Consider the following 12,892-nt stretch of genomic DNA (forward strand, 5'->3'; position numbering starts at 1 on the left):
AACTGCTTCTCCCTTGTTTTCATCCTCTCCCAACCAGAAAGGGGCCATACAGAGATCCAGGGAAAATCTAGACAGAGATAAACATCAGACTTACCACGCAGTTTCCATATACCCCCTGAGTCTGAGCAATATCTTGACTCCCTTGTGCATTTCACCTTTGTTCCTTTCTGAAATAAATTTCATCTCAGTTTGCCTTTTGAGCTTAATAGAATAATCAAGAAGTGACACTTAAAAGTGAAAAGCAGATTAGAGGTCCTCAGGCTGTTGAATAACGTGATTATGGATTTTCAGTTGTTGGAAGGAGCAGCAAAATGTGATGGATTAAGTTGCAATGATTTTAGCACAACTTTTCAGCAAACTATACATACGTGCTGTAGTTTTGCTCTGTTCTCTACAGAGTTTGCATGAACTGCTAGTGACCCCCTTTGCTGTTTTGTCAGTGCCTCTGCTGCACTGCCTCTGGGCCTCACCCATCCCCAAGCCGAGCTTTCAAAGGTCCATTAGAAATCAACTGCAAAATAATTGCTGCAGTGCTTGGCTCCAGATCTAACTTGGAAAGTGCTAAGTCATCAGCTCTACAAGCCATAAATTACCAGTTCTGGTCAGTCTCAATGAAAAAATAGGAAAGCCACAGCTTCTTGAAAGCACATCTAGACATAGCTTAAATCCAGTCCAATTAAAATAAAAACACATGATGAAAATGTGTAATGCTCCAGTGGTTTGTGGTGCCTTTAGCACAAAGGGGGAAGCAGATAAGGATGGCTTTGAGACTGAGCAGTACTCATGCCATCCAGGGTATGTTGGTTATGGTCTAAACCTGGTCTGAAAAGCAGGGAAGACTTTTATAGTGGAACTTTTCCATATTCTTAAGATAAAGATAATCTTGAACATGTTCCTTTTCAGAGTACCATTCCCCCTCTCTTTGTGCCTGACTACAAGGAAAAAGTAACATTTAGACATAGGACTAACAATCCAGGAGATAAACATACTAGAAAAAATATTTTATTTATGAATTACCATTGAACATTTTCTGATTTTCACATTTACTACTATTCTCTAAGTAATTTCTGCAATAAGTTTTTGGCCTAAAGACTCTGAGCAATTTAAATTTTTTTGAAACCCTAGCCTTGCAGAGCACTTGATAAATAGCTCATGTGAGCTGTTTCCATTACTTTGAGTGAAACCAGGCTCCTTTTGCAAATAGTTGTGTCTTAGAGTTCAACATTTGCCTTCTTTAAATACTTTATTTGTATTTGACTAAGATTAGCTGTTTCACAAACATTCTTTGCTACAGAGTTCTTCAAACCTCTTTGCTAAAATACTCTGTTAAAACAAGAATACTGCTCAAAGATAGAATTCTCCATTTTCTTAAAACAGAGACAAAATGTACTTTCAGTTATTTGTCCAGCTGTGTTAATAGGATATTAATCAAACAATTAAGAAACATTTATCCAGTTATTGTGCAGATTCTGGTACTGTTGCATTTAAGTACCTCGCAATCTTATCCAGAAAATGTTTCTATGAGGAAAGCGTGTACCAATGCTCCTGTTCTATAGCCTAAGAGCAAGGCCTGGAGAGGCTATACAGCCTTCTAGGGATTGCCCAGAGCTTTTGACAGAAAGGAAAACATAACCACGGACTCCACTGGAATATCTCTTCTTTCCTGAGGAAAAAGGAAAACTATTTTACTGAGTGATCCTCTCCAACCAGCACCACTCAACTATTTCTTTTTTTCTTGTTTGTCAAAAAATAACCATGTAAACAGAGTGTAAATGGTAAGCTACCAGTAGTGAGGCTGGTGTGGTATTTCAAAAAATCACAGACTAACAGGAAACATACAATTCAAGTACTAAATAGGGACCCAGCCAGACCAAAATCTTGGGTCAAAATCGTCAAAATGGAAGCGACTAAAAAACCAGCTTACTATGTCCTACTCCGTATTTTAAAGTTGGGTCAAAACTGTTAAACACAGACTATAGTGTCCTACATTCAATATATACAAATCCTTGAATGAACTAATAGGAGGAGCCAGGAACACCCTCCTGACACTTTAGAAGTCTGATGGCTAGATAGAATCAGGCACAGATGCTGTGGGACTCTGGGTGACAACTGCCCAGAGTGGAAAACAAAACCTGGATGGGCCACAGTGCTTTAGGAAAGGCAGATGCTTCAAAAGGGGTGTTGAAACATGAGAAAGGAAGCTGTTTAAAGCTAGTCAGTAAAAAAGAAAAAAAGCTAAATGTCTGGGTGAGTCCTTGAACTAAACTCCCTGTTGGAGTTAAGTCCTTCTGTTCTGCAGGGTCCTGCTAACTCAGCGTCAGCACAAGCCTAAAGTATTGTTGTCCCTGCCACCCCAGGGTAAACTCGTTAACTGTCCTTTGAAAGAACTGAGCAGGCCTTGCTGTTTTCCCATTAAAACAAGGCTGCTAAGGCAGAAGAGGAAGTCGTGGTTCCTGTGCCACCGCAATTAAGGATTCTCATCCTGAAAATGGGAAACCTAGGTCCTGTAAGGATCCAACGGGAGAGGCGGGGGGCCAAAGCTGCATCTCCCATTCCCTGGAAGGTTACAGGATAATAGCTGAGAAGGGTCTGCAAAAAGAAACGGACAAGTGACAGCATTTTGAATGGTACTCAGAGGGCACTGATGCTGTCAGAGTCTTTTAGGAATATTCCAGGCACGAGTCTTTGTTTTAGTCTCTCTGACACTTTGTCTAGTTTCTGAATCCCAGTGGTACTGAGGTAGGATGTATTTTGGCACACCATGAAAAGTCCCAAACTATTGTGAAAGATTTACTTAGATAACTTTCCATAAAAAATGCAAGAGTCTTTACAAGTATCCCATTTACTTCTAACTTTGAAGTTGAAAAATCACAAATGCTTTAACTAGCTAAATATTTATAATAGCTTGTCTTATGCATGCAACGCATAATGCCTTCCAAGTACTTTAACAAGCTAGAAATAGAGAAACATTCAAAGCTGGAAGAGCCATATTTGGGGTGAAAAATGGAAATTGTTTAAAAACACCACCATCAGTTAGAAGGGAAATGACATATTTTGATGTATGGGCTATTTTAAGTCAAGTAGGCTGTAAGGATTATAGGTAGAATTTGGCCGGAATATCGGGCCGGGATATCTTACTTGTGGAGGAGAACAGCTGTCAGTAATACAAGTAAATAAGCAATAGGAGCCCTCCAAAGAACGAGACATCTGCACCTGTGGCCAGCCTGGAGCCTGAGCTCAGGAGCGACCTGCGTACAGCACTTTCAGTGCTCCTTCCTGCAATGTCCTGGGTTTCCTGGTGAGGAAGCGTCCCCTGAAATAAATATTTACTGTGCAAAATCACATGCAAGATGCCCAAGGCATGCAGTGTAATTGTATTAATTTGTCTTACAAAGCTCTTGTAACATGGATGGTCTTCATTTACTGCAGGTTTTTCCTCACTCAAGCAGCAATGCTCACTTTTCTACCGCTTGGATTTCTTCCCTGAACACCACAGCCCTTTGATAGCCAGACTTCCGCAGGCAAAGTGCCAGCACAATAACGGTGTCAACAGGTGAAAGCCCTGGGCTCTTTCCAGTGCATGCCTACAACTTCTGCAGACATAAAACATCTTTATGAGAAGTTCATGATGCTGGCAGAAACAGCAAAAAGATGTGTATTCCAGTGATACTACAGCTGTCAATATTGTCCCTTGACAGCAGTTGGCAGGAAAGCTTACCACTGCAGACCTGACCTCAGCCTTCACTGCTTTGGGTACTCTTTGAAAATCAACTCCCACTTTCTCCCATGTCACAAAATGCTATCTTCTTTACTGGGAAAGACTGAAGGGGCACATATTTGCTCTGCAATCAATAAATTTCTCTTTAGAGGCAAAACTTTGGGTAGATAGACACACAGCTAATTGCCCTAAGTCCTTGAAAACTTGCACTAAATACATTTATATATATTCCATTAGCCAATTTTCTGCAGCTTAGCTATTTGAAATTGTTATGTATGTCTGCAAAATGCAAAGTTTTATTCCCTATAAATAAGAAATTGCATTGTGGCACTTGCGCCCTTTGTTTTTCCCTGCTTTTAAAGGCTGTTTGCCAAATACAGTATTTTTATTTGCTGAAATTTCATGACAGATGGTGGGTGCAGACTGATAGTAAGGCATTTTCACAAGCAATGAAAATGCATTTGACCATTCTTGTAGGCTCCCAAAGAACTCAAACCAGCAAGGCAGGGCAGGGAGGAGAGCAGGGGGAACCACTGCTTCTCTCATGTCACTCCCCCATTGAGACTCAGCTGGGTGCTGCAAAGCACCGAACAGTCTGCAACCAACAAATAACGCTATTTTGTGTCTCAACTGCTGTTTCGGCAGCTCCAGACCACCCCCTTTCACCAGACAGACGTGCTATCTAAAAGTTGTTACGTTAACATTTTCTTCCATGTACAGCAGTTCTATAAATTTTCCTATTCGGGCTGCACAGCGGCCACAAATGAGATCACAGCCTCTTTCTACAAGGTGTTATACAAAATTATAGATCAAAAGCTACAGCCTGAAGTCAACAAGACGGGCAAGGAAATGTAAGTGGTATTATTCTTCACCCAAGTGAGACAGAGAATGTCACTCCTTTAGGGTGAGTCTACATAGTCTAGACGTCCCAGGGAGAAAATGCATTAAAGAAGATAAAAAAGATGTATACAACTTGGGGTGGAGTTTCTCAAGTTGGGATAGATTTATGCCAGCCTAGGATATTATGACTCTAATATTTTCCTCTTTTCCTTTCAAGTCTGCTGAGATTTTCATAGGATATCTAATGTCAAACCAGACTGACTTGCCTAGGATTATAAAAGAAAGTCACCATTTCCCAGAAATGGGAGACAATTTTCTGAGTCCCCACGTTGTAGCTGATCATCACTGCCTTATTTCTGCATCTTCCAACATGACAGTGCATTGAATGCTACCTTGGCTTTGAGTAGAAATATATCAGTTATATACAGAGGGAACAGCAGTCTGTAAGCTACTATCCTTCCTCCTGCTAGTCATGATACACATCAAGAGCTTCAAAACGGGTGGAAGAAAAGTAACTATTTCAAAACCACGTGGCTGATAGGAGAATCTCCTGTTATATAAATATGCTATATATGTACAGCTATAGGTGAGCATTTCTTTGGAAGCATACACCTGACATCCCTTGCGATCTTTACCCTAAGCTAGTGTAGCTTCAGATGTACTTATTCATGTAAGTCTCAGTACATTCACTGAATCTCACGTAGTTAAAATAGAAAGGCAGCTACTATGCCAAAAGGAGATGTTCTGAACTGCTCTCAGCTGGGAGTCTCATGTTATGCAGCTTACAGAAAGGCTTCTGAAAAGCAGTACATTAACGCAAAACACTAATGGTAACTGAACAGGATACAATGAGACTGTGCTCACAAATGTCTCATCAATAAACATCAATAAAAGACTTGCGTCAAGAAATAGTACTCCATCTACCAATATACGCAAACCATAGTAAATAATGAAAACATAAATAGGAGAGCAATAAGGAAGGCAGGCAGGGAGTACAAATGATATCATTGAAACACAAAGCAGCAAGGTTACTGGTGAAAACAGAAGGTATTTTCTATAGGGGAAGTTGTGCATATCTTTCTGCTATGAGAGATATTAGTACTGGAGTGAAGAGTAAAGTGCATGGATTCATTCTTTTATCAAGATGCTGGAGTTAAGAGAACTGAGTCCTTTGTGTCTGCAGAGTCACTTGGGAGAAATAATTTGAATTTATTTTAATTGAAGTACTTGCACATCTCATATTGCAATGTGAATGCTCATCAGAATTCAAGGGGCTTTTGTTTCTGCAGTGTAACTCACTTCAAAATGCTTCTGTTCTTGAATGAGCGTATCCATACTGTCCATTTGGTTTGAGTAATCAACGTTAAATTCACCTGACTAGATTAACTGTCTGAAGCACCTCCATACAGACAGGCAGTAAATGAGAAAGGGAAAAGAGATGCACCAAAGATGAAGAAAAGAATAAGACTAGACTATAAGGCTCATTTTATCTTGTACTGCAGGCAAAGCTCGCCTCTAAAGGTATCAGGTAAGTACAAATGCAGTCTTAAATTCATCCAACAAATGCATAAACCACATTTGCACAGAAAATGAATAAGCTAGCATTCACATGAAAAAGGCATTAAGAAATTAAGTTAAAGATAAAAATTGGAATCTATTTATTCTTGAGTTCTTAAAGCACATGCATTTTCTTTAACTAGAAGCAAGCATCCACATAAGAAATGCAACCTTGTAACTTTTAATAAGTTACAGTTATGCTGAAGCATAAGCATAATCAGTTGTGATGGAAACTCCAGATTACATGCTCTCATCTCTTGACCTTGGAGTCACCATGTTTCTCTCTAGCTGTAATTAATACCCTTGTATTAGGGGGACAATGACTTTGTAGGGAATGTCAGTAAATACAGGCACTCTAACATCCTTTGTATTGTCACAAGTGCCACAGGTCGAGTCTGTGTTTAAGGCTGCTGCGCACCAGCAGCTGGGCAGCCGGCACTTCTCCTTTCTAGGCACAAAGGATTGCCCACAGCAGTTCAGCGGGGTGCACACCCCATTTTTCAAGCCCAGTGAGGAAGCACTGGAGAGTTGACCCTATAGCGGCGTGCATAGCATCATGCAGCTCCTAGTCCTGGACTCCCTTCCGTCGTTAATGAAAGGGGTGGGATATTGCTACTTAGTACTTGTTGGAAATCAAGGCTGTAGTTTCACTGCATTTCAGCTCTCCTGTATGTAAAACTAGAGCTACCAAGAGGCTGCATAACAAAGACTAATCTTCTAGTATGAAACGGTAGATCAGAACAGACTTCATTAACAAACTAAGCACTCGTGTGGTCCAGACCTTTCTCCTTCAAATTGCTCCTTTTGTTCTACAAGTTTCACAAAAGGAAAAAGCAAGCAGTCTAAAAGAAAAATGTTTACATCTTGTTGGACAGGGGGATTTATCTCCAACTCTGCCCTTCATCAGGTTAAAACTGACTGATGATTCTTCCAACTCTGGCTAGAGGCCATAGCAATATCCATTATGTGGACTGCCCAGCTTTATACTTGTATAAACTCAGCTCTACGTCAAAAAAAAAACCCAAACCAAAAACCAACAAAACAAAAAAAAAACCCCCACAAACCCAAGAGTACCAAATTTACCTTTCATCAGTCTCTCTGCATTTAAAAAAATAAATAAATAAAATTCATGTTTGTGCCCCTACCCCCCCATTCCTCAAAGGTGAGAACTGTCAGGCTGCTAAACAATGACAAAAGGCAGCAAAAAGTTTTGCCTTTGAGCTGCAGGAGAAACTCTGTTGCCTTCAGTGGCACTAGAGCAAGAGAGCTCAAAGTCTGTTCTGGAAGACCAGAAGAAATAGGAACAGAATGATGTGAGGAGTAAACTCAGAGAAATGCTGATTGTGAGATACTGAAATGTTATTTCCTGGAGTAATTATTTGCCTCAGTGAGTGCACTGAAAGCAGCAACACTAAGGTAGTTTGACACTTTACGCAGCGTCGCGTAGCACAGTTGTCCTGTTAAGCTACATACTTAAGAGTAACATGCCTCTCCTCTTTATGGCATCATTTAGAGTATTGTATTAGTCATTTTTTAAAAATCTCTTATGATTTCTTAAAAATTGGCGTGTCTTTATTTGTCTCAGCTTCCTATCTGTAAAGCAGGATACTATTTCCTATCTGTAAGACATCTGTAAAAAGACGTTAAGCTGCATAAAAGGGACTCTATAATCTTCTGGGATAAAACACAGGCTCTTCCAAGAATGAGAGGCACTCAAAAAAAAAAAATTGCCCCTGCAATCACATCTGGTAACATGGTGCTCTGCCTCTCACCGATCACTTCCCTGTTGAAGGGTTGGGTTTAATTATTTTCCTGTTTGAAGTAACAGCTAACCATTCACCGACCTGCCTGCCCCATTCCCTCTCTATATTGCTAGATTTTGTACAAATACAAACAGGTAAGCTGCCTGTAAAATCCAGGTAATTAAAACAGTTTTACAGTATGTCCATGGTCTCAAAGCAAATGAAAAAATAAAGGTTAGCAAATAGGGGCTCTGGGGCCTCCAGCAGGGTGAGGAGAGAAGCAAGAAACACAGCCAGTGTCTCAGTCCCTTAAAAAACAGCAACTCAAAACGTACAGAGCAAGCACACAGCAGGCAGAGCTGGACCGCAGCCACGCTCCTGCTCGCGCCAGGGCGAGACTGTTTCTTGTGCCCTTTGATGGTAGAGGTTAGCACTGGCAACAGGGCACTGATCGCTTCAAAACCTGCACACAGAGGTGTCTGTAACTTGAATAAAGAAATTTAGAAGAGAAAGGTCACGGCCCAATGCATGGATCGCAAAAGGAAAGACATGTAGCAACTTCTCGTGAGGCACTGGGACAGTTTGCATATGCTGCGTACAAGACAGCAACACATGGCAGAGGAGTTTGTTGACAAGTTAATAACTGTATTACTTACATTGGTGCCTAAACAAAAGAAAGATGCAAATCTATTTTTTTCAAGGTAAGAGGAAGTTCTGTATGTTTAACTTCAGAAGCTGGTACCTAAAAATGCGCATCTGTCAGTGGGAAAAAATGCTGTTATCACTGAATTCTGGACCTTTAAAATTTAAAGCTCAAACTCAACATAACTAGACACTAGTATTTCAAATACTTGTGTCTTAGAGGGTTTCCTCCACAAATTTGCATGAATATACCTTAAAGGATCGTAGAGAGCTCTGAATACGTCGTAAAAGGAAAATGCCACTCAAGCTGTACATGTGTTTCCATAATGAGAAAACCATTGGATCTGTGAAGGCTTATACAACAGTGACTTCTGCTGTGAAAGCCTTGTCAAACCAGCATATCAGTTATTAAGGTTAAAACTTACCGGTATTGCTCCAATTACTCAAAATACTTAATATGCTTTAAACAGAACTTAACTATATGCTTCTGGCAGGAGCATTTATAATGTGAGAGGCCTCAGTCCTTGTTCTTGTTCCTACAGCAAGGGGTAAAGTGTCTGTTTTAGTGGGACAAGGATGGAGACATAAAAAAATCAAACTCTTTCTTCACTAGTCCCAAAACAAGAATAAAACTTTTTCATGATCAGGAAATTCTGAACACTGAATTTTGAACACAGGTGGATTCAAAAGAGTTTTCAGGACTTACATCTGACATCTTGATCTGATGCCATTGCATCTTACCTGAGCTAAAAGCAGAAGCAGTTTTAGTGAACTTTTACTATACCTGCATCCTGTAAACACTTAAGGATTTTCCTTCCAGGAAAGAGTGCAACAACACGTTTAACAGCCTTGGCCTCTAACAAAAAACAGAATATAATAAAGTAATAGGCTTTGGAGGTTTGAGGAAGTCGCTTTGGTTTTTCATTTTTAAAAAATCAAGTGGTTTCAGGAAAGAGCTTTACCTATGATAAAAGAGCCCATGAATCCTCACAAATTTTAAGACAGAGTTATCTTCTGGGGAAACAATTACTCAGGAAGGAAAACCGTCTGTTGCCCATAAATTAGAACTAGTTAAATGTCCATCGGAAAATATTTGACTAAACAAAAGAACTGTCTGCACCCCTCTGTTTAAAGCCGATTTCCTTGCTCGTGTATTCACGAATAGGTGGAAAATAACTCTCTGCACAGGCTATACACATTGAGTTAGTCAGCATAAACTGTCACAAAGGCTTTCCATTTTAAGTCATACCTTTTCTAAGTAGGACTTGACACTGAGCCAGTCAGCCTGATGCTCTCTCATGCTTTTTGCATACTTTAGAGACTAGATTATTATTGTCTGGTCTCAACTGAAGGTCTGTGGCCATACAAGGCTTAGTATGCCTTCATCAATTTGGAGTGATTGTTAACAAAATAGCCCATAAGAGGTGTTTGGATTTAACACACCAGAAATGTTGGATTTACAGGTAAGAAATATACAACACTTCAATCCCTTCAGAACCACCATTATTTAAACTCCCATTAATTGTGCATTACAGACTGCAGCATACATTAAGATTCAGTCACTTTGTTTTTTCATGCCATCCATGGCAGCCATTGATTTACAGCCATCACTAAGGCTGCAAGTTCTCACCATTGATTTTGCTAACGCTTTCTGTCTTATGGAAGAAATTGTCATAGAATACATATTCTTTTATTTTCTTAAACCTAAGCATGATTATCTGGTTTGGTTTTTTGGTTACTGAAGTACTTTATGATTTACAAAAAACAAGAAAAGAATTTTCTGCCAGGCTTGTGACCTTGAGGATCACAGTTTAAAACTCTGCTCTTAATCTTGCAAGACAAAACAATCAGTGCTATATACAGCATAAAATGACTGTAAACGAGATGTAACTATAAAAATAAATAGTGTCAGAGATAATGTTTGATGTGTCAGTTTGCATCAAGGGAGAGTTTCTCAAATTTTAAAAGAACAATTTGATAAATGCAAGTCATCTTCCATGTATTATTGTTTCTGCTGAAGAAATAATTTTTAATGTCTTTCTTTCATCTGTTGTAGGTTTTTGTACTGGCCATATTAACATACTGGGAAAAGAAAGATTTAGTCTCTCTCACATACTAGAAATATCTTTTTTCCCCTCCATTCATTCCATTCTATACTACACACAGTAAAAATCCCCAAACAAAACTTTGAATGATGAGTAATTACATAGTATAACTCCTGTTTTGAGTAGCTGGCTTGAGACACCTTTTAAAGGGTCCTTTCTTTTTCAGAAATTACTGAACATTTTCCTGAAAACAGTGAATACCAAGAAATTTGATGAAATAGAACAACAGCCTTCCTTTTGCTGAAACTTAATGCCTCATTTCAATGTTTATCAAATGAAATATTCCATTCCAATTCATTTATATTTTCCAAATACAACTTTCAGGCTTAAAACACCTTTTTAAGGTAGATATATTAAAAATCAAACACAAGGCTAAATAATTGAAAACCAGAACATCAGGGTTTGGTTTTTTTCTGTGTAACCCATCAGCTTTGTTCTAAACAATTTTGCCATTTTTCTGTTTTGCATTGACTAACAAACTATATATTGGTCATGTACTTATCTGTAGTACCACTGATTTTCAGGAAGTGTTCTTGGTGTGTGTGGTATTTGCAGAATTAGATTTAAAAAAAACCCAAAACAACACAAAAAACCCACACCACCACACTCAGAAAGCACAGAAATATATACTCCAAGGGGAATCCCAAAGGGGAATTGGGTAGGTTAGCTGACCTAACTTCCCTCTCCCCCCGCCACCATTGAGGAATAGCACACTTCGGTTTGGAGTGACTATAGAACCATGCATTCACACCATCAAGCAGGACGACTCAATGAGTTATGATGGAACAAATCTTTATTTAAACAAAAAACACATCCGATAAGTAGCAGGGGGTAACGAAAAGCCATAAAACCAAAATCATTGAGATAAATTGGGTTTACATCTGGCATACTTGAAAGTTGTCTCTGGATTAAAGACCTCCTTTAAGAATTGAATGGAAAAATAACAAACTGTCTCTGTTTTAAAGGGCAAGGTAAGATTGTGGCAGAGCTAGGAACTTTCTGTAAATAGACTCTTCCTTGCTGCAATAAATTTCATTGTTCTGTGCTAAGAGAAAGAAGCTCTGTTCCTTTACCAATGCTATTTTTAATGCCTGGAAAGCAACATTTTCATTTGTTCATGTGGTAGTAAAACTTTGGCTATTCAAAGTAGCTTCATTCAATCTAGAAAAGGTGCAGAGAAGAGGTAGCAGGAATGAAGAACCTACCACTTAACAGTCCAAGAGATAAGTTTGTTTAGCCTAGTAAAACAAAAGCTGAAAGTACTCTGCATCATGAAGTACATATACTGAGGCAGAGAAGTTAAAATAGTATTTTCACAAGAACAAGTATTAAGGTGCCACAGATGCATTTGGTCTGGACATCAGATGATTTCTAAAAATAAGGGAGTTAGATTTTGAAAGTCTCATTACCAGAGCACTGAGAGCAAGAAAGAAAATTACATTCAAACTCTGGCTTAATTGTTTCACAAAATGATTTCTGTTTCTGAGTAGCTCTTGCTGCAGGTAAGAGAACTGAAAAGGATTTTAAGGGCCCATGACTTCCAACATCCAACACTGGCTTGTTGCTGTTCTTGTTCTTTCCATCATATTGTGTATTACAGACTGCCTACATCTTCAAATGACTGGCAGTACAGAGGGGGTAAAATAAAAATTGGGCTTCAGTGCAAGAGTAGGGTGGGAAAGAAACAAGGGAAATATGGCTACTTCTGGTGAGTTCCAGCATTTCAGAACTCTCTTTATAAACTGACCTCTTGTAACTTCAGTAACATCCTAAGTTATAGCAAAAAAGGTTAAAATTAGAATAATGATAGTTTATTTCTAGTGAAGGTGAAGCACCATTTGTGGATCTCAGTAATCTGTAGCAAGTCAGTTCGGCTATAGTTCTGCATACCTTACCAGCGCTGTGTTATCACAGAATCAGAACAGTGCAGAGGGAAATCCGAATTAATTCAAAGATTGCAGCCTCTGTAAGCCAGCAGAGGTCATAAAATCCTAAGGCAGGTGTGTGGACTTTCTCAAGTCGTCCTCTGTTGCTTACCAAGTTGGTTCTTTTATGAATGTACTGCTGACACTGCTGGAAACATAGTAAGGCATCACTTTCAGAAACTGCAGATGTGGAATCCTTGCTAAAACATTATCTGAAATTGCAGGCTGCTGAATGCTGGAGTGGATCAGCCGCTGCTGTTCACGAGATCATCAACAGTGAGTATAACAAGCGTCCAGAATCAAATCAGTAATTATTACACAACTGCATAGTATGCTTTATGAAACAAACAGACTTTACATAAT

Source organism: Gymnogyps californianus, chromosome 6 (assembly GCF_018139145.2).
Source record: "Gymnogyps californianus isolate 813 chromosome 6, ASM1813914v2, whole genome shotgun sequence".
Taxonomy (NCBI): domain Eukaryota; kingdom Metazoa; phylum Chordata; class Aves; order Accipitriformes; family Cathartidae; genus Gymnogyps; species Gymnogyps californianus.